The 25,474-nt window shown below is 38.2% G+C and overlaps 1 protein-coding gene across 14 annotated transcripts in view; it reads left to right on the forward strand.

Annotated features, from left to right (window-relative positions):
• The window catches only part of CHRM3 (cholinergic receptor muscarinic 3), an 887,892-nt gene that overhangs the window by 308,206 nt on the left and 554,212 nt on the right, over nucleotides 1-25,474 (forward strand). For 10 of the 14 annotated variants that reach the window (XM_077168446.1, XM_077168448.1, XM_077168451.1 and 7 more), the window contains exon 1: nucleotides 10,544-11,265. The exons of 1 other annotated variant lie outside the window; for it this stretch is intronic. The gene's annotated coding sequence lies outside the window, so the exon portion shown is untranslated. Of the gene's footprint in view, nucleotides 1-10,533; nucleotides 11,266-11,292; nucleotides 11,361-25,474 lie in introns of those variants that run through there. 3 more of the 14 variants (XR_013179186.1, XR_013179185.1, XM_077168447.1) reach the window with 3 other exon arrangements.

Genomic DNA, 25,474 nt, shown 5'->3' on the forward strand with positions numbered 1-25,474 from the left:
ATATGAAATTCATAAGTCAATTTCATTATAATTGCCAGAGAAATGTAAGGATAAAAATTAATTATCTCTGTATCTTCAGACTCCATAACTCTCAAATGTTTAGTATATAGCCTGCACCAGTTGACAAGCCCAGAAATTATGTTTTGCGCCTGAAATCTGAACTGTTGCAATACCTTGGATAGGGATCGAAGTGAGCACAATGTGCAAAGGAAACATTCACTTCTCTTCCTATATTCCTTTTACTTTCTTTTATACCACAACCCATATCTTTACTTCACAACTTATTTTACTTTCTTTCACTTCCTTTTCTTTCATAAATGCATCACTGCCCCCTTCAAAGCACAGCTTTTTTTTGTAAATTTGTTTCTATCCTACATTTTCTTCAGTGATAGAAATTATTACATTTCCTGTCTAATCAGTTATTACTTGGCTATTCATAAATTAAGTCAATTTGATGGCAAAGATCTGCCAGGTGGTTTAAGTATCACAGAATGAAAACCCCTATATAAATGCCTGCTATGATTTCTGTTATAGCAAGAAGACACTTTTGGATATGTTTTATTGGCCCATTAATAAATGACTTGAGTGGTTAAGATATCTGGCTAGAAGCCCTGCTCCTTGCAAGCAAAAAAGATATGGGTTAATGGAGCAATTAAACATACTTTAATATCCCAGGACTTTAATAGTATTGGGTAAAGGTAAAAGAATGATTTAAAAGATGAGAAAAAATGTAAATACAAAGAAATAACAATATTAATTTTTGTGCGAGTGGGATAAGGAAATAGATGATGGAATTTCAAATAGTTGGCATTTTATAGTGTACCAGAAGTAATATCTTTAAATTTTTCTTCTCAAAAATCATCATCTTGTTTTACTCAGGCTAAGGAAATATAAAGTGGAGTAATTACCTTCTAAATGAAGCAGATGATAGGGTAGTATTAGGGAAATAGTGATCAAAAGCATTTTAAGGAAAGTTAGGGGTTTTTGGATGATGACTCATTGATCTAACAAGGTTATTTTGAAGACCAGGAAGACTTTAGAAGTTTACGAAATGAAGTTGAACTAGTTCCTAAGGACACAATCAGTACAAGGACCAAGTCTTAGTGTCTTTGTACCCCTGACATAATCCACGAAATCACCTTGTAGTGCTTATTTGACAAATAAATTTTCCCCAAAGGGATATGATTCTTTGCCCAGTTTCAAAAAAAAAGAAAAAGAAAAAAACAGAGAAAAAAAATGACTGGAGAATCAATAGAAGAAAGAATAAAAATAGTACCTTGATTTTTGGCCAAGATAAGCGGAAGGATAAAGTTTGGTGTAAGATGTAGCGACCTTCACCTCAATAGCATATACTCCCGGAACTCGCACCTTCTTTGCCTCTCTTCCTTTCCTCCCCAGCCTGTATCTGATGACTGAACACTTAGACTCCCCAGCCTTCATGATCCCCGTACACTCATGCTTTTACCATCCAGGCTCAGACTGGAATCTGAGGGTTGCTATAAATAACTACCCAACCGTAACAGTTTGCAGCATTCAAACTTAGTTGAACCCTCAGCCAATCCCTAAAAATTTTGCTTTGCTTTTTTCAGCTTGTTCTCCCATTTCCTTCAGTGACTTTCCCAAAGCTCCCTATCCTAAATTATTTTCCCTATACTTCCTATTCAAATTCCATCTTCTACACTATCAGCGAATACTTGTCTTCCACTGGATATGTTGTAGTAGTTAGGTTCAGGTGTCAACTTGGTCAGGTGTTGGTGCCCGGTTGTTCTGTGACTGCAGGCTTAAACAATCAGCATGTGAAGTTCATCTGTGACTGAATACATTTGCATAGACAAAGGGGAGCGATTTCTGCAATGAGTGACTTTAATTTTATTAGCTGGAGGCTTAAGAGGAGAATCAAAAGAGAGAGAAGTAGCTAAGTACAGCCAGCACAACTCAGCTTAGAGCTCAGAGCCAACACATTTCCAGATGTTTAGAGATGCAGGAAGGATACACCCTGGGGAAAGCCATTTGAACCCAGAGTAAAGGCCAGAAGACATTACTGAGTGCCTTCCCATGTGACAGGGAAAGCCAGCTGCCTTTCCTCTGAGAATCTGTAAATTTGTAACAAAATAAATCCCATTTATAAAAGCCAGTCCATCTTTGGTGTATTGCATTCCAGCAGCCTTAGCAAACTAAAGCATATGAGTTCAATTTAGCCATTAAGTATTATCTCTTTCCATGTTCATCCCACCAACTACAAATTGTCTGTATGTGTATGCAAATCTTGGCTTAAGTTCAGCACTAAAGGAGTTTGGTACCCAAAAGAATTTCAATATTTTATTCAAGAGCTTTGAATGTCTTTGCAGAATTTCGTAGAGGGAATAGTGAAATGATTATACAAATAAGATTTCCTAGAACTTTATCAAATCCCCACGAATCATTATAACCACCATCCTCAAGTCTCTCTTCTCTTGTTCTCTAAAAATTTTCAACCTGTTCCTTCCTCCCCATTTGTGTTAAGACCACTCTCCTGGAATAGCACCATATACTTCAGTGACTCAATTAGCTAGAAGACTCTTCTAAACCACACTGTAAAGAATCGTTAGGTTCATCATGGAGTGGGCAAAGGTTTCTTCATAAAGTGGAATGAGAATGAGTAAGATGCTGTGAGTATTTAAGTTTCTACATTCATGACTTCTCTCCTGTATTTGTTGAAGAGAATTTGCCAGCTCCTATTAACCAATCCCACCTCTATTCCCATGACCACATGCCCTTCTGCCTCCAAGAAATTGCTCCATCTCTTAGACCTCTGACTCAAAATACATAAAGAATTGGCTAAACTCAGAAATAAGAAAAAAAGTAGGCAAGATAATTGAACTGACACTTCACCAAAGATGGCAAAAATGCACATGAAAGAATTGTCTTTATCAACAGTTATAGGGAAATACAAATGAAAATCACTTTAAATGCCAAAATACACCTATTAGAGTGTATTTTGACCAAGATCGAGTGTTGGTGAGGAGGGGGAGGAACTGGAACTCTCACACTGCTGGTGGAAATGTAAAATGGCACAGCTTGGTAGTTTTTAAAAGTTAAACATGCATGTTCTGTATGATTGGGCCCCCTCCCCTCCTAGGTATTTAGCCTAGATAAAATGAAAGCATATATTCATAAGTAGAGTTGTACACAAATGTTCATAGAATTTTTATTTGTAATAGCCCAAACCTGGAAAGAACCCAAATGTCCATCAGCAGATGAACAGATAAACAAATGATGTTACTCAGCTCTAAAACAGGAAATTAAATACTGATAAATGCTGCAACATGGAGACATCTCAAGATTCCATGCTGAATGAAAGAAGCCAGACCAAAGAGTGAGTACATACTACATGACCGTACTCACATAAAATTCTACAAAAATGATCTTTGGTGGCCTGGGGATAGAATGGGATGAGGGGCAAACAGGGGTGGGAGGGAGGATTTACAAAAGGTCAGGAGGATACTTCTGAGGGGACAGATGTGCTCATTATCTTTATTGTGGTTATGGTCTCATGTATGTATATACACACACACACACACACACACGCACGAACATATATACATGTGTATATTTATATACATGTGCCTACACAGACACATATATATGCTTGAATATGTATATATACACTAAACTTATCAAGTTGCATACTTTACATATGTATACTGTATTGCATGTCAGTTATACCTCAATATGTCTTTTTAAAAAATTATGTACCCTTGCTTCCTTGTTCAGTTCTTAACCCATTACAATTTTGTATATATCCATATCACTTTAGATAAACTGCTTCAATAAGATCTTCGATAACATCTGAATTGCCAACAAAACAAAACATTTTAAATCCCTATTTTACTAGACGGCTGTACTACATTTTATGTAGGGAAGTGATTATTCCCACTTCTAGAATTCCTTTATTCTGCGGGTTTGGGTGACATTACACTCTTCCAGTTCTCCTAAATATCTCTCTGAGTTATAACTGAGTAACATCTCTCTAGTAATTAAGATACAGTGTTTCCCTTTCTTTTCTGACTTCTGTACTTTAATTATTTACCAAGATTCTCCTGACACATCATTTTAATCTGAATAATCTTCCTAAATATTCTCCTTGATTTTCATTTTTCCAACTGTCTTACACACGCCAATCTTCTCCATATCTACATTCCCTAGTAGGAGACCTTCTCTAAGCTTGAGCTTTATTTCCAAATGCTTGATAGCAGCTCCTCCTTAATTCCTTGAAATAAACCTAACATGACAAATTAAAACTGCACTTACCGTCTTCACTTTTAAACAAAATTATCCTCAAGTACTAACAGCCTGAGTTGGAGCTATCATCACCTTTCTATCACATAGGACTCACTCTTGAGTTTTCCCTTTTCCTCTCCACCCAAATCCAACCAATCACTTGGCTCTGCCAAATTTACATTCACTAAATAGTGATGATCATTATATGCATACCCTATGTCAGCTCCTCATCATTTCTTCATATATGACTGAAAGTTTCCTAAGTAATCCCTCTGCTGCCAGTCATGCCATCTTCAAACCCATATTTTACACATCAGCTGCCCATTTCCTCTACCTCCAAAAACCCTCTGTCTCTCTCTTAATTGCAAATGAAAACCAAATACCCCCTTATCGTGGCAATCAAGACCCCAAGGCTGCAAAGTCTGACTCTTCTCGATTTTGTTAACAAACATCTATATTTACTTTTTGCTGCAAAAACTCTGCTCTGATAATATCAAACAGCTTTTAGTCCTCCATACATACCATGCTACAAATTATTACCATGCCAATATTTCCATTATCCTTTGTGTCAGCAATGTGCTTTCTTTTCCTATTTTTCTGGATAATTTCTACTTGTCTATTTAGGTGTAGAGGAGCGTTAACTGCCCCCAAGAAGCCTTGCTTTATCCCTCATTAAATCAACCACATCACACTCACATCTCTTGGGTACAGAAGTCATTTTTGGTGCTCCTAAAATATCGTGGTTTGATCTAAACCACTCTACTAGTTATTTAATTGTGATATAATCAATTTTTACCATTAGGATTTAAATTATTTTTATTGCTGATATTTATTGTGTTTCAGGTAATGTGATAATAGCTTTATAGCCAATTATTTCTCAAAACATTCCTTTGAATCAAGCATCTGCATTTTTAAAGGAACAATTTAAGAAATCAAACCTTAAAGAGGTTAAATAAATAACTTAGCCAGTTGTTAGGTGGGAAATATGAGATTTGAACTCTTGCCTATATAACTATAGAACCTAAACTTTTAATTATTCTATACCCACCTCTCTTGCTCCCTCTCTCTCTCTCTTTCTTTACTTCTCCCTTACCTTCTCCCTTTCTTCTAAGTCAAAAGTCATATGCTCATCTTAGGATCTCCAGTAATAGAGCAAAAGTGCCTAGTACAGCTGACAATCAACAAGCATTTGTCAAGTAAATGGGTCAATTCTGACATCTAGTTCAATATTTTTCCACAGCCATCACTTACTAGCCATTAAAGTAAGATTGGAGAAAAAAATAACGCTTTAGTAGGAACAACTCTGAAAATGTATGTGGTACAATTTGGTGAAGGTTTCATATCAATAAATGAAATGAATATCAATATACCTGAAAAATTTCATACTCCTCTGACCTCATTCATTCCTCAATTGTGCAATATGACACTGCACAACATGAAGAAATCCCAGATAAAATACGTTCTGATAACTAGGAAGAGACTGAAAATACAGTGGTTTCTGTTAGAGTGGATCATGTTAAGAAAGCTGAGTTGTTTGCAGAATTTGGGAATGTATATAAAAATAAAGAGAGAGAGATTGAGAAATGAGCATTGTGGGAGCTTGGGAAAGACAATGTCCAAATGTCTTAAGAAACAATTGAATATATCAAACGTAGAGGAAGTTTAAACAAAAACAAGTTGAGTAAATATGAGAGAATGATATGTGATGACTTCCAATGCCAATACTGCTTGTGAATCCACATCTTCTCCCCCCAAATCCTGAAGTAGTATGCTTTAGCTGAGCTTGAGAGAGTTCAGAGATAAGAAATTGATTTTGTTTGTGAACATTGTTTTATATTTGGCTTGAAGAAAATTTAATTTTGACATGCATAAAAGTAGACAAAATCCATATAGTCAGACATGTTTACTAAATGCTATATTTCTTTAAAAAGCATGTCCATTCCATTGAGGAGGCACAAATGCAGGGCTTAAAAAAACATTATCTACTAAGGTTAAAAAAAACCTCAGGTCGCCAGTATCAGTGATAGCTCCTCAACTTCTGAGAGCTTTGAAAGACTTTTTGCTCTTTTACAATTAATATGTGTTTTCTTTTAATCATTATGACAACTTTTATTGATAATAAAAGAGTTGAGAAATTGGCCTGCCAAGGTAGAAGGTAGGACATAGCCACTATCATTAACAAGTACAGCAGCAACTGCTCTTTAAGCCTTCCCTATGCAATGATAATCCTTAATTTAAAAGGATTTTGGACTTGTTTAATATATAACCTCCAAATATCAAACCCCATTATTGTCTTCCATAAATGAATCAAACCAACCTTCTGAAGGAGAAACAACTAAACATTATAGATATGATTTTTCAAAATGGAAGGCATTAAACTGTTCCCAAAGCAACCTGGATTTAGGAATCAAAATCTCAGAGAAGAGAAAAGTACGTTTAGGTATCTGACATCCTGTACCACCTTTCATTTAGCTGCATGTGTCAATTACAATGTCTCCCTGAACCAAATAGCTGAGAGCTGTGCAGAAAATCAGAGACTAAAAAGTTAAGTAGCAGAGTGGAACTACTTAACTTTTTAGTTAAGTAAAAAGGTTCAGGGCTGGCCTAGTAGGTGGGTCCTGGTAAACATTCAGTTGGAGCCCGTTGGGACTAAGCCCTAGATGTAATCGCAATCTGGAAATAGTGCAACTCTCTCCAAGATTGAAACTGAGCTTCAATTGACTTTAAATCGATGGGCATAGAATTCTAGATTTATTGGTTTTTGGAGAGAGGGGTTCCTGTCAGTAACTTAAATGTCTTTCTATTGTCTTCCAGCTTCCATTATTTTTCTGTTGAAGTCAGTGTTCTTTCATATTGTTCACCTGAAGGTGAATTATTATTATTATTTTTTCCTTCTGGCTGCATTAATTTTTCTTCTGTTTATCTTTGGTTTTCAGCAATTCAACTACCATATGTCTAGTTGGGTTTTCTTTGCTCAGGATTCACTGAGTTTCTTGAATTTCTCAGCTGATATCATTCAACAGATATGGAAAGCATTTGGCCACAGTTTATTAATATATTATTTCTGTTCCATTTCCTCCATCCTGTTTCTGGTTATTTTCCATTGACTTGTATTTAAAAGCATCAATCCTATAATCTTCTAGTCAGCTTTTAAACCTATCCAATTAGTTCTTGATTTAGCAGTTCAACAAAGTTTATTGATTCTTTTTTAAAGTCAATCTGCTGAATTACTCTACCTTTTCATTGATTTGCCCATTTCTAGAGTATGTTATTTAACATATTAATCACAGTTATTTTCAAGTCCTTGCCAATATCTGGATCAGTTCTTGATTTCTATTGACTGTATTATTTTATCATCACTAGCCATTTTTTTCTGCCTCTTTGTAAGTGTAGAAAGTTTTTATTGCATGCTGTACTTGTAGAGGTTCTACTTCTGTTTTTTTTTTCCTCTATAGAATTTTGAGTTGTGTTCTAGCAGGTAGTTAAATTATTGGTGAATCACCTTGATCTTGCAAACGCCTGCTTATAGTTTTGTTAGGGCAAATCTATTTCAATTTTATTCTTTTTTCTAGAATGTTATCCTTACATCTAGTGAGTATTCTTCTTCCACAGGTCTCAGCATACTTTCCAAGACATGCCACAAGTTTTTTTCCACTCTCTTTGGGACTGAACTCCAACATAGCTCCCAAACTGTGTGATCTTCAGAATCTCTACTCATATCTCAGTTTCTCAGAGACCTGTCCTCCAAAGCCATGCTCCTGTGCACATGCAACCAAGAATTTCACCAAGGAACTGAGAAGAATTTCCATAAAGAATTATGCATTTTTCTCTCCATTCCCCCCTCTTTGCTTCAATGCCTTCCAAATCTCAGCTACCTTGGCAGCTCCCAAGGAGCTATAACTCCTCTGCTTCCTGAGCATGCAGCTTCCTGCTTGGTCTCAACCTCACTATACTTTTGCTGACAGAAAAAAAATAAATATATATGTATATTTATATATATATTTTTTTTTCCCAAGGAAAGAATTGGGGGAAGCCGTCTCATTTTCTATGCCTTCTATCACTCAGAGATTGCAGCCCATTTGTTTAATTTATAACCGCAAATACTGCTTTATAAATGTTGACTTGGTTTTATAGTCATTTAAAGTAGAAAGTCATTGTTCTACTAGCTGTAAGCATTCTCATTTAATCTACTGAGTAAATTAATAAATCTTATGCTAATTCTGTGAATTAAAAAATAACTTCAAATGCAGGATTTCAAAATGTATTTCAGCTCCAGTATATCTTTTTTTTGTTTTAGATCAACTTCCAAAGTGAAATACTCTTTGAGTTCTAATTTTTGGCATCTTACAAAATAGCACTACCTCTAGTTTGGCTCATTTTCCAATTTAATATTTTCTGTTTTCCTCTAACTTGATAAATCTGCTGGATACCACGCTCAGAACCAAACATTGTAACACAACCCAGCATGGATCTACTTATCAAGACATTTTCAAACTGTTAACTTTTAGTTTGTTCAATACAATCATGCAATTTACATTTATCTTTCCCATAATCATAAAGGGAAGATTGTCTGGAATCAGGAAAGACCATTTCTTTACCATTGACCTTAATTATGAGTTTAGGAGCTATTTACAAAGAAAAATAAGGTGAATGTCATTTTTTTCCCAAAATTTTAGCTGTTTCTTTTCTAATGACTCAATTATTCCAGGATATTTTCTAGAATATTGTTGCCAAGGGTCAAGTAGATACCAAAATCTACATTTTGTCTTTTTTTTTTTCCAAGACTGGAAACTTTTGTCTCTTTTTTTTTGAAAAGTAGGTTATTATATATATTCTTCTGGCCACTTGTCTACTTTTTGTGGGTTCACCCAATATTATTGGAGGTACTCACAGGCAAATAGAAATCCTGTGTAATGAGAAAGGTATAGTTACATTTGAATTCATATTTCTCCTACTAGTTGTATAATGAGCAATTGACTTAATTCCTTAAATTCCTGCCTTTCTCCTTTTTTAAAATGGGTGATAAAGTACTTGTTTGAATGCTTGTTTTGAAGATTAGGAAAATATATGAAGGCAGCTAACCTACTGACACCTGAGAGGTATCCAAACAGGGGAGCTATTAAATCAATATTATTTTCGTTTCAGTGCCATACATGTAATTCACCTGAGCCTGAGTAATTGCATTTAAGTAGCCACATGCTTTGCCACAAACGTTTTTCCTGTTATGACTTCAATTCTCTCTAAATAATGTTTAGTTTATTTTCCCCTATCTAAAGATTGTTCTACTTCTCTTTCTCCGGTCTTTTAGCATTAGTTATTTCTTTGAAGTTCATCTCTTTTCTGTTCATCTTCTTGAGCCAAACAAAATTAACTAAATCATTTTGAACTGAAAGTTTCAGTTCATCCTGTGCTCTAACAACTTCTTTTGTCTTCCTCCTCTTCCTTCTTCTTCTTTGTAATTACTGCTGCCATGTTTGTCTTCCTTATGGGATTCTCTTACCATAGTTTCTTACATGATCTTTTTAAAAACATTTCGAGTTCTCTGGGGTAGCGTCTTTGACCTTTGGCGTCTCTCCACGTTTTCCTTATTTAGTCAGCTGATAATAGAATGGTAAGAAATTATTATTATTTGGAGCTTCTCACTTCTCTTGAGTTACTGATGAGCCTTAAAACCCTCAGGTACTAAGATCAAACCCTTAATTTTCTGATTTTAAAAAAGTGTGTGTGTTCGTTTGTGTGTGTATGTATGTGTCTGTGTCTTTTTCATGGTTGCTTTCTTATTTTCTCCTAAGGTGCCAATTCCTAGAAATGGAAAAAGTCAACACATACTTTACTTCGTTGTCCTGCATAAAGGAACTTTCACTAAATGTCAAAAAACTGATGCATCAGGCCCCTAGGTAGGGAAGGATTTCAACAGAGTATTATACTGAAACTGATCTGGGTTTCTCCTCTCATCAATATATTGTGCCCAAAGAACCACCTTCCTTCCAGTTCTAGGCAGCCCAGGAAAATCAAATAAATAAACAAATAAAAGAACAAAACTAAACTAATCAACAAAATCTGCCCCTGAAGCATCAGGGGCACAATACTGGAAACACGTGTGGCCGTGCTGGGTGGGTGAGGCTCTCCTCTCTCCGGCTTCCTCCGCCTTTCCAAAGAGCGCGCCCTCCCGGTGCCCTGGGACCTCCCAGAGCTGGGACGCGGAGACCAGGAGCTGAGCAGGCACTAGGGAACTGAGCGAGACACTAGCGAGGCAACTGGGCATGCTCAAAAGCCGGGCAGGTTTGGGTCTCAACCAGGCGGCTTGCGCTTTCCACTAGCGCGAGCAGCACTGGGAGGAGGAGGAGGAGAGGGAAGAAGGGTAGGAGGAGCAGCCAGCAATAGCCACGATCGCCACCACCAGGCAGGCGAAGAGTTTGTGGGGAGGAAAAGACCTTTCCTCCACTTACAGCTCCTTGGGTCTGCTATTTTTTGGGGGGGTAAAACATACCAGATAAAGGAGGAGACGGAAAGAAAAAGAAGAGGAAGGAAAACGAGTGTATGTGTGTGTGGGGAGGGGGTGGTGGTGACAGAGGAACAAAAGAACGTGAGAAGAAAGGGCCGGAGTGTGCAAAGAGAGCCCGAGGCTCGGGGGCGGCGGTGCGGGGCCGCAAGCGCTGCCGCTGGGGCAGGTGCCGCCGCTGCTGGCGGGAGGCGGCATGTGACGCGCGGCCTCAGCTGCCCGCGGGAGCAGCGCTCTCGGACCCCGGAGCGCACACCCGGGGTGACCGTGTGCCAACCCGAAATCCCGCGCACCTCGTCAGTCTGCCGGAGCGGCGGCAGCTCTTCTGGAAAGACGGACGATGAACCCAAGGGCGGCTCCGGGCAGAGGCGCGCGGTCCTAGGACGTTCGCTCTCTAGAAGCCGACCAGGAGGCGACCAAGGCACGGTAAACCGGGAGTGCCCCGCGTATCGCCGAGCCGCGGAGGACCGGCGTGGGACGGCCACCTGGAGAGCAGCTGCCAGGTAGGGACGGCACCCGCCACCCCGGGCGGCGATAGTGGCTGACCTGGTTTCTTGCCTTACCGCGTTGCGAAAGGAGGAAAAAGTTTTCGGTGCGGGTAGGGAATGCCTTTGCTTTCGGAGTTTAAAGAGGGGACTGGAGAGGGACATAAGAATCTCGCCTGTTAGTTTTGGGCGTGGGGCGCGAGGGGCATGGGAGGGGTGGGCTCGAACCTCGAGAGCGTAAGCTGGTGCAAAGTTGGGGCTCCCGAGTTAAGGGTGGTGGATGCCGGGGTGACAGCGAGTGCCGGGAAAGGGACCGGAATGATGCGAGCGGTAGCCGCGGCAGAGCCGTGTCGCCCCATCGTGCTCTCCTCCTCTTTGATTATATCTCCCCCAGGGCCGAATCCAAGGCACCTAGTGTCAGGACCAGAAGAGCTGCTCCGCGCGGCGCGGTTGTGTGTGCGCGCGCGTGTGTTGTGTGTGTGCGCCCCGCCGCCACATTTGATCTCCTACCGCTTTTAAGAAGGCTAGAGCAGAGACCCGCTAATTTCGCAGCAGGGCCTCGCGTTCATATTGCGTTTCAGGGGACAAAGAGGCAAATTTGGCACTTAGAGTAACACCTGAGCGGAGGTACACCGCCTCGGTGCGCGTCTTTACTGACCCAGGGAGAGTTTAAACTCGTGGAGCGGCGTTCACTGCACCGGATCTCTTCTCTAACCCTCTGCGAGAGCAGCCTCTTTACAGCGGTGTTAATTTCTGCGTGTTTTTAAACGGGCGGGGGCGTGCGGGGGGGACAGTTAACTCTTGCAGCCACATTCGTCTTTAGCGGTGTGCGTGTTGGAATTGAACCTGTTCTGCGTGCTTGTGCGTGTGTGCGACTTGCCTTCCACGCGGGTTGAAAGTGATAGAGGAAACAGGGTTTGGGAATTGCATCCATATGGACAGATTTCAAGAATGCAAGGATTCTTTTGTCTGCAAGTGTTATCTGAACCAATTCGGCGGTAATAAGGATATGCTTCCCTCCGGCCGCCGGTATTTGCAGTGTAAAAGGATGGCTCTCCTCCTTGGCAGGGGGAAGTATTTATCAGAGTGATTATATTAAGGACTATGGTTATTTCACTTTATACTTTGCTAAGAAAGGACCTTTCGTTTCTCTCATGGCCTCTGACAGCCTACTAGACATATAATCGAATGCTCCATTTTGGCGCTCTTTGAGGTTACTGTTTGAAAAAAAAAAAAATTAAACAATGCATTTAATGATTATATAGTCCACGATAATTTTTATATTATGAGGTTATAATCTGTAAATCATTCATCACAATTTCCTGTGTTCACATGGCCGCCTATGTATTGAGAGATACCTTCTTAAAATATGCAGTTAAGAAAAAGGAAAACTGAACCTACAACAAATGCATGCACATAAGTAGGATTATAATGGCAGCATATTAACCAAAAATCCGAAAATGGCTTTCTGTTTCAAATATCATAGGTTAGATACTATGTGGGATGCACCCTCTTGTTATAGGAGCTGGTATGGTGAGGTATAAATGTAGGGAGAACATACCTGGAGGTCTCTAGTGTGTGTTGCAACATGCAGCAGTAATGTGGTTTGGATCACACACACTCCTGGCTCAGAAGAACCTATCTTTAGATTTTGTTTACTTGGTTTGTCTCAATTAGCTTAATATGTAATTAGCTATTGTTAAGTTAGAGAACACTTTGTTTTTGAAGTGGTTTCCATATGGAAATATAACTTTACCTTAAATTACTAATTTAAATTTAATTAAATTGCAATTTTTATTTATACGCTTCTGACTTCTTATTGGGGGGATGCTTGCTATCAGATTGCATTTAGCATGAATTAGATGCATTAAATAGTGTTGTTTTTAAAAATCATGGCAAAGATTTATTCAAATGGACTTGATATTTGAAAAAGAAAATCAGAAAGTAAATTTTAAAGGCGGTTGACGATGTAAATCTTTCTCATGGAAAATTGTAAAGAAAGGCGTACTTCAGCAAAGAGAAGCATGCATGGAATTGCACGAGATTTAAATAAAGGCTGAAAGCTTAATAAAAGAGTAGAGCTGTATTAAACCTACATTTATACTTATTTAGGAAACATTCATCTAAAGTTTAGGAAAGTATGAATATTCATTATTCCTTTTCTTCCAGAGCAAAAAAATAAAATGTCATTTTTAACGTATTGTTTACTTTTAAGGATTATTTAGTCATGCTTAAAAGTTCTTTAGACTGCCCATACTCCTTTTCTTTATAAAAACAAGTGGCTTATTTTCTTTCTAAAAAGAAAATTTGCTTTTTATTTTAAGGTACGGTGTGTAAAAATATGAACTTCTCTTAATGATGTTGTAGCTTTTCATTGCAGACAACCTGTTGAAAATGAGCCTGGAAAAATGTGAAATTGGCAGAAATAGAATTGCTTGGCTCCAAACCAGTAATTTAAATAAACAAAAAATTGAACGATATGATTAAAAGCAAAGTTACCTTTTGTATATGAAAATTATAAAGTAATAAATTTCTTTCAGATTTTCACCTAAAATTCCCTAATTTCCTGAGCCAACATATTGCTTTTGACTTATGTTGTTAACATTGGCAGAATTAGTTGCTTACTCCTAAATGGCCTGGACATTTCAATGTAAGTATTAAGAAACTGAGTTTTGTTTGCTGTGGAGGGAAGTTTATATTGAGAACAGCTGTGTGTAGTGGCACTTCAGCTGATGAGATGAATGAACTCTGAATCATATGAAGATGGAGACTCTGATCGGTCTGCAGAGGGATACATCTGCCCTTCACTTATGGAATCTAATTTTATGTCATAATATGTTATGACTAATAGCATTATCTTCACATTGTGATTTTGAGGTATCAGTGAATAATTGGAAATGTTTGCTTTATACAATACATTTGTGAGCTAGAAATATGTTTTCTTTATGGAAGAATACGAATAAAGTACACATGGTTCCAATTAGAAAAAAATACTCAAATTCTGCCACCCTGTTGACTTTCAAAATCAATCAGCATAATTGATAGAGTGCTTAATAGAGTGCTTTCATTGGTGTGATGTCATTGAGGTGCTTTGGAATCACTACCCTGCAATTCTTATCCTTTGGAATACAATTTCATGCTCAATGGAAAATTCTGATTTGGGGTAAAAATTCGGAAGAGATTATCTACTTAATCTGAGGGTAGACAAAGCCAGTCAAATTACAAGTTAATTTCTAGTGTCTTCCAGGCCGTATCTTCTCCATTAAGGAAATGGCCCTTGTTCAGATTGAGTTCAAAGCAGAGTCCCTGTCTTAAGTCAGAAAATCACTGTACTTCTTCCTCTATCAGCATTTTGCAGAAAGGCTGTGCAGGTGAGCAAAAAATAGCACTGCATTTAAGTAGGAGAACTAGCACCTGGAATTCTACATTCCCTAAAATGTTGCATATTCTAGGCTACATGCGTCTCAATTAGCATTGTCTTTAAACAATGAAACAATAGTTTTGTTGCAGTGAAGCTATTGAAAATGTCGAATCACAATGTGCCTTATGTAAAAACTATGATGTCTCTTAAAGCAATCCCCCCCTCCGCCTTTGTGTGTACCAGTGGTGATAATGGTATTTACCCTGTCCATATCACAAGCTGGTTTTACGGGTCAAATGATATAAAGCATGTGGAAGTGCTTTTTTAGAACAAACTCCGAAGCACTATGAAAATGCAAGGCGTGATTTGAAACCACACCCACCTCAATACTTCTTGAAGTGGAGCATAGAGAGCCAATGTGTAGGTGTCCCCCTGGCTCCGTAGTTGGAGGCTGTGTGTTCCTTTTTGTCCAGAAGTTTTGGCAGCTTCCAGATTCCCCAAGCATCTGGCTGCCTCTCCCCTTTAGGCTGGCTGTTTTGTTCTCCCACCTGTAGAAACTCCCTGCTCATGCCTTCCTGGGGGCCAAGTACTCTGGCTGATGTTCACCTTAGATTTACATGGCTGAGGCTGCAGCTGCAGCTTGCCACATTGACATACACCTGGGGTCTGCTAGTGATGAGAGGAAGCCAGCAGAAGGAATAATCTGAGCTACTGCCATCTTCTCCTCATCAATTGTGCCAGCTCATTCTGAAGCCAATGAGAGTATGAACACTTGGAGAGCAAACAATGATGGAAAAAAACTACTGAACAGAAACCAAATAGTAGCCAGTAGATGCATTGTGGACTATTCCTGTGAACCCTTGCCTTCCGTAGCCCTGGTCAGCATGAGACTCTGGGCCTTTGCCTTCCTGATTCTTCTACCAGAGCAGACTGCAAATGAAAGGAGTCCAAAATTAGTTTACCGAAGTCTAGTTAGCGCTATTTATTTCCATGCCCATCTAGACTCAGTTTCTCTAATTCCTATCATATTTGCCATTTCACAGGACGAGGCTATTCTGGTGTTTTCAATTTGCATTTTCAGTATTGAACTAAAGTCTTGTTGGAAAACTTGAGCTATGACCTTGACAGCATTGCTCTTGCCAAGAACTTCTCTCCAGGAGCAAGAACTTCTCCCCATTCTATTTATTCTCAGCCTCTGATTCATCCCGTGTGGACAAACCTCCCGGAACTAAGGCACAGCCACCCTCTGACTGTATCATTTCTGCCTGGAGACTTGTGCTGCCAAGTTCAACTTGACAAATAAAATCTCCTTGTCTGTCATTGTTGGCAGGATCAGATCACAGTGCTGCACACACACCCCTGGCCACTGTAATTTGAGTTGCTTACTATCCACCACAGAACTAATCCTTCCTTAGGTCATTTATTCTAGACCAACCTGCCTGTTTCCTGTCCCTACTGTTCCCTTGAAATTTGGCATTCCAGCTAAGCCATGAAATAGTCTCCCTTCAGTCACTTCTACCACAGGAACTAATACTAGCATAGACATCCCAGGTCAGGCATGAGATCCTCCAACTACAGCTATGCAAATAAAATTCAGGTGAGTTTAAACAAAAGCAAAATGATAGCCTGTTTCAGAGAGGATGTGTCTGAATTGCAGAGGGCTTTGCATTTGTGGTTGTGAGGTATTCTGATATTTCTCTCCTGAAACCTTCTAATTTATGATAGGTAGATATGGCCATGGAATTATATTCATACAAAGATATTCTGTCTGTAACCTTTTGGAAAAGTGATACGCTGGTAACCTTTGTCTATAGTTTTTAAATCGTTGCTTGGGAGTAAATTCCCTGCATGCTAGAATTGCTTGTGGGAGCCATCAGATTTCTCTGATGTTATGGATGGAATTTTGTCTCCCAAAAAAAAATGTTTGGGCAGCGCAACAGTGGCTCAGTGGCAGAATTCTCGCCTGTCATGCTGGAAACTTGGGTTCGATTCCTGGTGCCTGCCCATGCCAAAAAGAAAGATATGTTCAAGTCCTAACCCTTGGTCCTGTGACTGTGACCTCATTTGAAATAGGTGGAGGTGTAATTAGTTAAGCTGAGGACAAACTGGATTAGCATGGGTCCTAATGCAATATGGCTGGTGTCCTTAGAAAGAGAAGTAATGTGGATGTAGCCAGTAAGAAACAGACATGGAGAAGCTGGCCATAAGATAGAGGCTGAGATTGGGTTATGTCACAGATTGCTGGCAAGCCACACCAGAACCCTGTCGACTTCAGAGGAGGCGTGGTCGGCAGACATCGTGATTTAGGAACACTAACCTCCAAATCTATGAGACAAGAAATTGTTGTTTCAAGCCATGCAGTTTGTGGTATTTTATTATAGCACATAACGCAAACTGGGGCATCTGGTTACTCCTAACTAAGCGCCAGCTTTTGTCATAGACATATGAAGTGTCACAGACATGAATTTCAAATTTAATATTAAAGTTAGCAAGTACAACCAAAATTCAGAGGAGAGAAACGTGACTTTAGTTGCTTAGTCAGGTAAGTTTTCAGTTTCTAATAATCAGATTAATTAAGGGTGTTAGTTAATCACAGTGAAGCAGAAGTTTCTTCAAGTCAAGTCTTCAAGTCACCTTCATTGGCTCCCAATCTAGGGTTATTTCATAGACTCCAAGAATCTATAAAAATTTCAGATGTTACTTGTGTTTCAAATGTATGTATGTGTATACACATGCACATAGAGAGAATTATATATATTAATTCATGTATGTGTAGACTCATTCATAGTAATTGAATGCATAGCAATTTCTGTGATTTTGAATTTTCTTAGTGCAAAATAGACTAAAAGCACAGCTTTTATCCTGATGGAGACCTCTCCAGTCATTTACATTGCAAAGAGGTTCTTGTACACAAAATGGATGAAATCATCCTTCTGTCCTCTCTGCTTGTTTTTTCTCATATACATAATAATACATGCCACATGCATTACCTTTTGGGAGGGGAGAGGTGAAGGGGGAAACTTTGGAATTGCCCCAGTGTTCCTTTTTTTTGCATAGGCAGACACCAGAAATCGTACCCGGGTCTCCGGCCCGGCAGACAAGAACTCGTGGCCCACCCCACAGTCTTTCTTTTTCCTCTCCTTAGCTTAAATTCTTTCCATCATATGAAGATCAGCCAACTTTCTCTGGCTTCCCTTGACTGCAGCCATCACTCTGCTTTCACTGTGGTGGACTATCTCATACCGTTAATTAATTTGAAAACATATCTTACTAAGCAACTAAAGTTACATTTCTCTTCTCTGAATTTTGGTTGTACCTACTATCTTTAATATTAAATTTGAAACTCATGCATAATCCAAGTAGTATTTATTTTGGTTATCTCCAGTGAAATTAACTTCATGAATTAAAGTTAACGATAAGTAAATGTTTAATAAATATTTATTTGATATAAGTGAATATGAAGATATATTGTATGTGTGTGTGTATATATATAAATATTTATATATATATAAATGCATGTATGTGTATGTGTGCATGTCTAACATGGGGGTACATCTTTGTAGTAATTCCCTCCCTTCACCCTTATCTAATGCACCAAGCCTTATGGACAGTCTGTTTTAGATACATAGGCATTTGGTTAAAATGCAGATTCTGATCCATTAGTTGGGGATGGGGTATTTCTACCAAGCTCCCAGGTATTGCAGATGCTGTGGTCTGTCCCCAGACCACATGTAGTAGAAATGCCCTAAGCCATACTTTTATACCTGTTTGAGCTTCCCAGATGATGTTGGGCTTTTTCCTTCCAATCCATTTTATATAGATTCATCTTATTAAATCCCAAACCTGATAATTTTTCTTCTGTGCTCAAAAACCTTCTTTGTTCCCTTTTTTGAAAAATATTTTTTATCGTGAAATATAACTTATATACGAAAAGTAAAAAATAATTTTAAAAAGGAACAATATTTTTCAGAGTACATTTTAATAAGTAGTTATGGAACAGATTTCAAAGCTTATATGGGTTACCATTCCACAACTTCAGGTTTTACCATGTAGCTGCTTCAAAACACTGGAAGCCAAAAGAAATATCAGTATAGTGATTCAGCAGTCATACTCGTCTGTTAAATTCTATCTTCTCTGTTACAACTCCTCCTCCTTTGATCCTACTGCCAATCTGTAGGGGTCTTCAGAGTAAGCCCATTCTAATTTTTTCATGTTGAAAAGGGGTATCAATGATATAGGATAGGGGATGGAATTAGTTGATATTCTTGGAGATGGTGGCCCCTCTGGGTTTCAGGACATAACTGTCCTAGGAACCCTCTAAAGGCTGTAAATTTCAGGAAAATACACTTAGTGCATGAACTTTTGTAGAGTCTCAGTTAGAGCCCTAGGTGTTCTTAAGGGTTAACAGGAATGATGCTGGTTGGCGTTTGGCAAGCCCTGGCAATTAGCAATATCTAGCAGAAGCTTGCATAGGAGTAGCCACCAGAATAGCCTCTTGGCTCCATTTGAACTTTCTTGGCCACTTGTACCTTCTTTTGTTACACTTCTTTTACCCTCTTTGTTCTGGAAGGCATTGCTAATTCAATGGTGCGGAGCCAGACTCATCCCTGGGAACCAAGTCCCACACTTTCAGGGAGACTTTCACCCCTGCATGTCCTGTCCCCCCTGTAGGAGGGAGGCTAATTATCCTTGCAGAGTTGGGCTTAGAGAGGGAGGCCACATCTGAGCAACAAAAGAAATTTCCTGGAAGCAATTTTTAGGCATAATTTTAAGTAGTCTTAGCTTCTCTGCTATAGAAATGAGTTTCATATGGGCAATCCTCAAAATCAAGGGCTTGACCTATACTTGGGCATCCCTAATGGTTGAGAGAGTACGAGGGGTTTCCCAGATGGGGAAATTTAATAGTTCCTTTTTTTTCCCTCCTGTCCAATGAGTGACTCTACTAATACTTTTTAATTAGCAGCCCATCATAGTCTGGGATATATCTTTATATTACATTAGGCTGTATAGAGTTATAAGGCCTCGTTCCTGTTCTGGGTTCCATGCATTTAGGTTGTTAGAATGAAGTATACGGGCAGGTTGATTTAGATTATGTGTTACATTAAATTAGAGTCTAGATACAATAAACGTTTCTGCCTTTGGTCTCATAAATAAGTGAAGCTCTAGAATACATACACTATCATCCTTTGCCCCGTATTCTGATTTACCTTAGTCCCAACCAGATAGGTTTTGTTCTTATCTCTAATTGAAGCCTGATCTCTTTTTCTGTTATTTCAACAATTGCTTCATGTAGTGATGCTGACTTTTAGAGCTGCAGAATTCCGACTGAGTACTGAGTGTCACAGAGGTATCCAATGTGCTAGTGAAATATCAACTTATCCATATATAGCACAGCATCTCATAATCTAGAAATACACTTACAACTCCAGAAGAAGTGTAACCGCTAGAAGAGCTCACAATCTAGGCCCCAGTTTTCTTTATAAGTATTTTCTAAAAGAGACAATACCATATTTGTTCTTTTGTTTCTGGCTTATTCTGCATAACACAATGTCCCCAAAGTTCATTCACCTCCTTGCATACCTGACAGCTTCATTCCTTTTTGTAGTTGCACAATATTCCATCACATGTACATATCATGATTCACCATTCTGCTTCTCACTTGTGCCCTTCAGCCCCCTCCACCTATTGGGCATCAGGGATAATTTCCAGAATGAACAATCCGAGTCTCACAATGTTCTCACTCAGTGTACAGTCATCAGCACTGTCAATTCTAGGCAGTTTTCACTGGTCCAAAGAGAAGACCGGATAAACATGGCCTCACCAGTTACCAAATCTAAACCTCCCCCTATCTCTTGCCCCTCTTCCCCAATTATTAACCCCTAGTATTGCTGTACTACTGTTGATGTCTTCCTGTTAACTATAGGGCATAGCATGCAATATTAATTTTACCCCATGCCCCCCATTATTGACTCTTTGTACAACATCAAACCTTTGAAGTAGTTCATGCAAGAACTTATTTATAATTGTAGAGTTAATTGGTGAGATATATGACTCTATACAACCATAGTCACCTTCAATATGGCAATGTTATTTATTACCCCACTTCTATCTTTTCCCTTACATTTAAATTCAACCTCACTGGGTAACTATTCACCTATCTCTAACTTCTGTGTAATCTCTAAATCCCCTATAATCTACACTGTAAGACTCTGAGTTTACCTTTACCAAAGTCATAATAGCAAGATCATACAGTATCTGTCCTTCTGTGTCTGTCTTATTTCATTTGGCGTTATGTCCTCAAGGTTCATCCATGTTGTCATGTGCTTCAGGACCTCATTGCTGCATAACATTCCATCATTATGTATATACCACATTTTGTTTATCCACTGGTCTGTTATTCCCTTTTATTACCTATTATGATGTACACCAGAGTTCAGCTTGTTCCATCGCTTGGCTTTATATTTTCAGTTTCATGTCTTAAGGCTGGCTTTTACTTTACTCTCATTACTTGCTATTCCAAGTACCCTCTGCCACTTTCTTGACTTTACATATTTTCTCATGCTGCTTAGAATGCTCTTTCTTCCACATTTTCATGAGTCCAAATTTCAGCAATTTGTCAAGGACTCCTTGAAATGTCACTTCTCTATGAATAAATCTTTTGAGTAGTTTATCTGAATCTTGGTTAGACACAGATTGCATTCACTTTTGTATTTTTTGTGTACATACATTCTTTCAAATACCATATAGTGAAGTCCTTGATGTAAGATGCCATGTGCCGTTTGTCTTTAATTGCCCTAGAGCATCCAGCATGGAATCTTCCCCATAAACATTTTATATATTCAATGACATAAAATATGTAGATATAATGTTTTTTTATGTTATCCTCATTATAAAAGTAATGCATATAACTCAAAATTCAACAGTTACTCAACATTCAACAGGAATATATAATGTAAAAAATGTAAGTCTACTATGGTTCAACATCCCTAAAGATAATTGGGTTAACATTTGATTCACAGTTCTCTGATATTTTTTTGTGTAGATGCTAACATTTGCTTTATGCAAAACTGGGATAGTAATAGATTTTTGTAATTTGACTTTAAATATAAATCTATCTTCCTATTTTAAAAAACTGCAGCATGTTCCAAAAGATTGTTATAACTAAATAAAAATATAAAAATCAATCTGCTCAAAATTATCTGCTCACATCTTTATTCAGTATTTTCTCTTCCCCTAGGATTGGGCTGTACACTTAGATTGTAAGAGTAAGACAAAAATTCTACCCCCAAAGGTAAAAGCTACTGTCATATCTTCAGGCTAATGTTGGGTGAATGACCCATGCAGAGGTAGTGTTCACTCATCTTTTTTTTTTAATGCAATTTTATTGAAATATATGTTTACATACCATATGATCATCTAAATTGTGCAATCTGTGATTCACAGTATCATCATATAGCTGTGCATTTTGTCATTACAATAGATTTTGAACATTTTCAGTATACCAGTTAAAATGAAAGTAAGAATAAAACTAAAAAGAAAAGTGAAGAATACCCAAACATCCCATATACCTCTGTCCCCAATTATTTATTTATTTTTTGTCTTTTTTTTTTCCTACTCATCTGGATAAAAGGGAGTAACAGTTACAAGGTTTTCATAATCACACTGTCACACTGTAAAAGTTCTGTAGTTATTTAGTCATCTTCAAAAATCAAGATTATTGGATGCGAGTTTAACAGTATCAGGTATTTCCCTCTAGCTACTCCAATACACCAAAAACTGAAAAGGGATATCTATATACTGCATTAGAATAACCTCCAGAATGACCTCTCGACTCTATATGAAATCTCTCAGTCACTGAAACTTCATTTTGTTTCATTTCTCTTCCCCCTTGTAGTAGTTAGATTCAGTTGTCAACTTGGCCAGGTAAAGGTGCCAAGTTCTGTTGCTGTGGACATGAACCAATGGTACATGAACCTCATCTGTTGCTGATTACATCTGCATTCAGCTTAGAAGGCGTGCCTGCTGCAATGAATGATGTTTGACTTAATTGGCTGGTGCTTAAATGAAAGAGGTCAACATAGCACAGACCAAGCAGCTCAGCATACCTCATCTCAACACTCACAGATCAGCCCAGGCCTTTGGAGGTGCAGAAGGAAATCACCCCGGGGAAAGTTGTTGGAACCCAGAGGCCTGGAGAGAAGGCCAGCAGAGATCATCCTGTGCCTTCCCACGTAAGAAAGAACCTCAGTGGAAAGTTGGCTGCCTTTCCTCTGAAGAACTAACAAAATAAATCCCTTTTTATTAAAAGCCAATCCATCTCTGGTGTGTTGCATTCTGGCAGCTAACAAACTAGAACACCCCTTTTGGTCAAGATGGCTTTCTCAGTTCCATTATGCCAGGTCCCAGCTCATCCCCAGGCATCATGTCCCACATTGCCAAGGCAACTTACACCCTGGGAGTCATGTCCCATGTAGGGAAGAGGGTAATGAGTTCACCTGCAGAGTTGACTTAGAGAGAGGAGGCCACATCTGAGCAACGAAAGAGGTTCTCTGGGAGTAAGAATTAGGCATAATCATAAGTAGGCTTAGTTTCTCCTTTGCAGGCGTAAGTTTCATAAGAGCAAACCCCAAGATTGAGGGTCTGGCCCATCAAATTGGCAGTACCCGATGCTTGTGAAAATATCAGGTCTTCCCCAGGTGGGGAATTTTAATATTTCCACTTTTTTCCCCTGTCCCTCAAGGGGACTTTGCAAATACTTTCCAATCTTTTGCCCACATTGCTCTGAGGTGTATCAGGGCATCACACCAACCTGTCCAAACCAACAAGATCTCACTCCCTATTCAAGATTACATGTAATTATGGTGTTTGAATAAGTGAACATACAAGCTAAAGTACGTAGTGTGCTACCAAAAATATAAATTTTTCACCATATAAACATCTCTTTCTTTGGTCTCTCACAGAAGTTGAAGTTTTAAAATACAATTAATATCATCCTTCATCCTTTAGTCTGATTTACTTTAGTCCTACCCCGATGAGGTTCCTTCATATCTCTAATTGAAGTCTGATCACTTTTTCAGTGTTTTTAGCTGAAAAACTAAAAAACATGGGGTGATGCTGACTTGCATAGCTGCATGATCACTCATCTTTGGTGACAGATTAAAATCAAAATGCTTGATGACATGCACTCTTGGATTGGTGAATTTGTATTGCAATTTAAGCATTCAAGTTCTTTAGTTTCATAAAGGACAGTTGACTCATTTTGAATTCTGAATGTGTATGTTTATATATCTATCTAACATAATATGCACACTAGTTTTTGCTTAATGAATAATATAAAAACTTGGGGAAAAACAGAAAACCTTTAGCAGAAATTTAAGAGAATCCTTTTATGTATTAAACAAAAGTATGACTTAGAAGCAATGTGAGAAACAAACAAACAAAAAAACATCATTTGTGCTGTCTCTGAATGTCAGTAATTGAAGGCACAATATAAGGCTTTTGTTGAAAAGAATAATTCCTGTGGAAGTCAAAATCAATATCACTATAAGTATGTTGGGGAAAATAATGCCAATGAGAAATGTATATTATTGCTACTCTGTCATTTTTCAAAAGATTAATTTGTGATAGAATTCTGGAGAATTGTTTCCTTTGTAGATGGAAGGCAGGGGTGTGTTTGATGAACCTAGAGTTGTCTGCTGAACTGCCTTTGTTTATGGAGAAGAAACTGCAAACCAGAATACCAAACAGTAAGGGGTTACAACTTTGAAATAGTGTGAGACTTCTGCTGTACAGGCTAGAGAAAATATATAAAGACTATTATATCGCAGATATAATTATATATAAAGATTACATAATTACATAATGGAGACACTGAAAACATTATACATCATTTATTTGATATCTCTTCTTTAAGCTGTTCTTTAATATCTTTTTCAGAATTTAATACCAGTAAAAAGTGAACCTCTTTTGAAACAATGAAAGCAATTATCAGCTAATGAAATTAAGCCATCTTTCTTTTCTGTTTTTCCATTGGCCACTAGGAAGCTCAGACCTAAAAATATATTAGCCAGCTTTGTCTGGCTTCTTAGTATATCACTTCTCTTTGTCCCAGAATTTTTTTTTACACTTTCACTTTAATGTAAGAACTCTCAGATTCTTTGTGGGAAGTGGGCAGGATATAAATTTAGAGATATATGTGTGCTAAACATATGCCCAGATACTTTTTTTAACTTTTTGTATTGTATTGTACAACATATATGCAAAACAAAGAAATAAAAAAGCAATAGTTTTCAAAGCACTCTTCAAAAAGCAGTTACAGGATAGATCCCAGAGTTTGTAATGGGTTACCATACGATCCTCTCAGATTTTTCCTTCTAGCTGCTCCAGAATATAGGAGGCTAGAGGGCTTAAATACTTTTTTATCATCACAATTGACTTTTTTCCTTCTTTTTTTTGTGAACAATAACATATACAAAAAAGCTATGCATTTCAAAGCACAGCACCACAATTAGTTGTAAAACATATTTCAGACTTTGAAATGGGTTACAGTTTCACAATTTTAGGTTTTTACTTCTAGCTGCTCTAAAATACTGGAGACTAAAAGAGATATCAATTTAATGATTGAGCATTCATGTTCATTATTAAGTCCTATCTTGTATGTATAATTCCACCATCACCTTTGATCTTTCCATACCTCTCTGTGGGGTTGTTTGGGCTATGGCCATTCTAAATTTTTGATATTGGAAGGGTCTGTCACTAATATGGGATAAGGAGATGGAACTCTCTGATGTTCTGGAGAGGCTGGGCCCTCTACGTTTCAGGGCTTGTCTTGACCAGGAACCCATCTGGAGGTTGTAGGTTTCTGGA

The sequence above is a fragment of the Tamandua tetradactyla genome, chromosome 7 (genome assembly GCF_023851605.1).
Source record: "Tamandua tetradactyla isolate mTamTet1 chromosome 7, mTamTet1.pri, whole genome shotgun sequence".
NCBI classification, from domain to species: domain Eukaryota; kingdom Metazoa; phylum Chordata; class Mammalia; order Pilosa; family Myrmecophagidae; genus Tamandua; species Tamandua tetradactyla.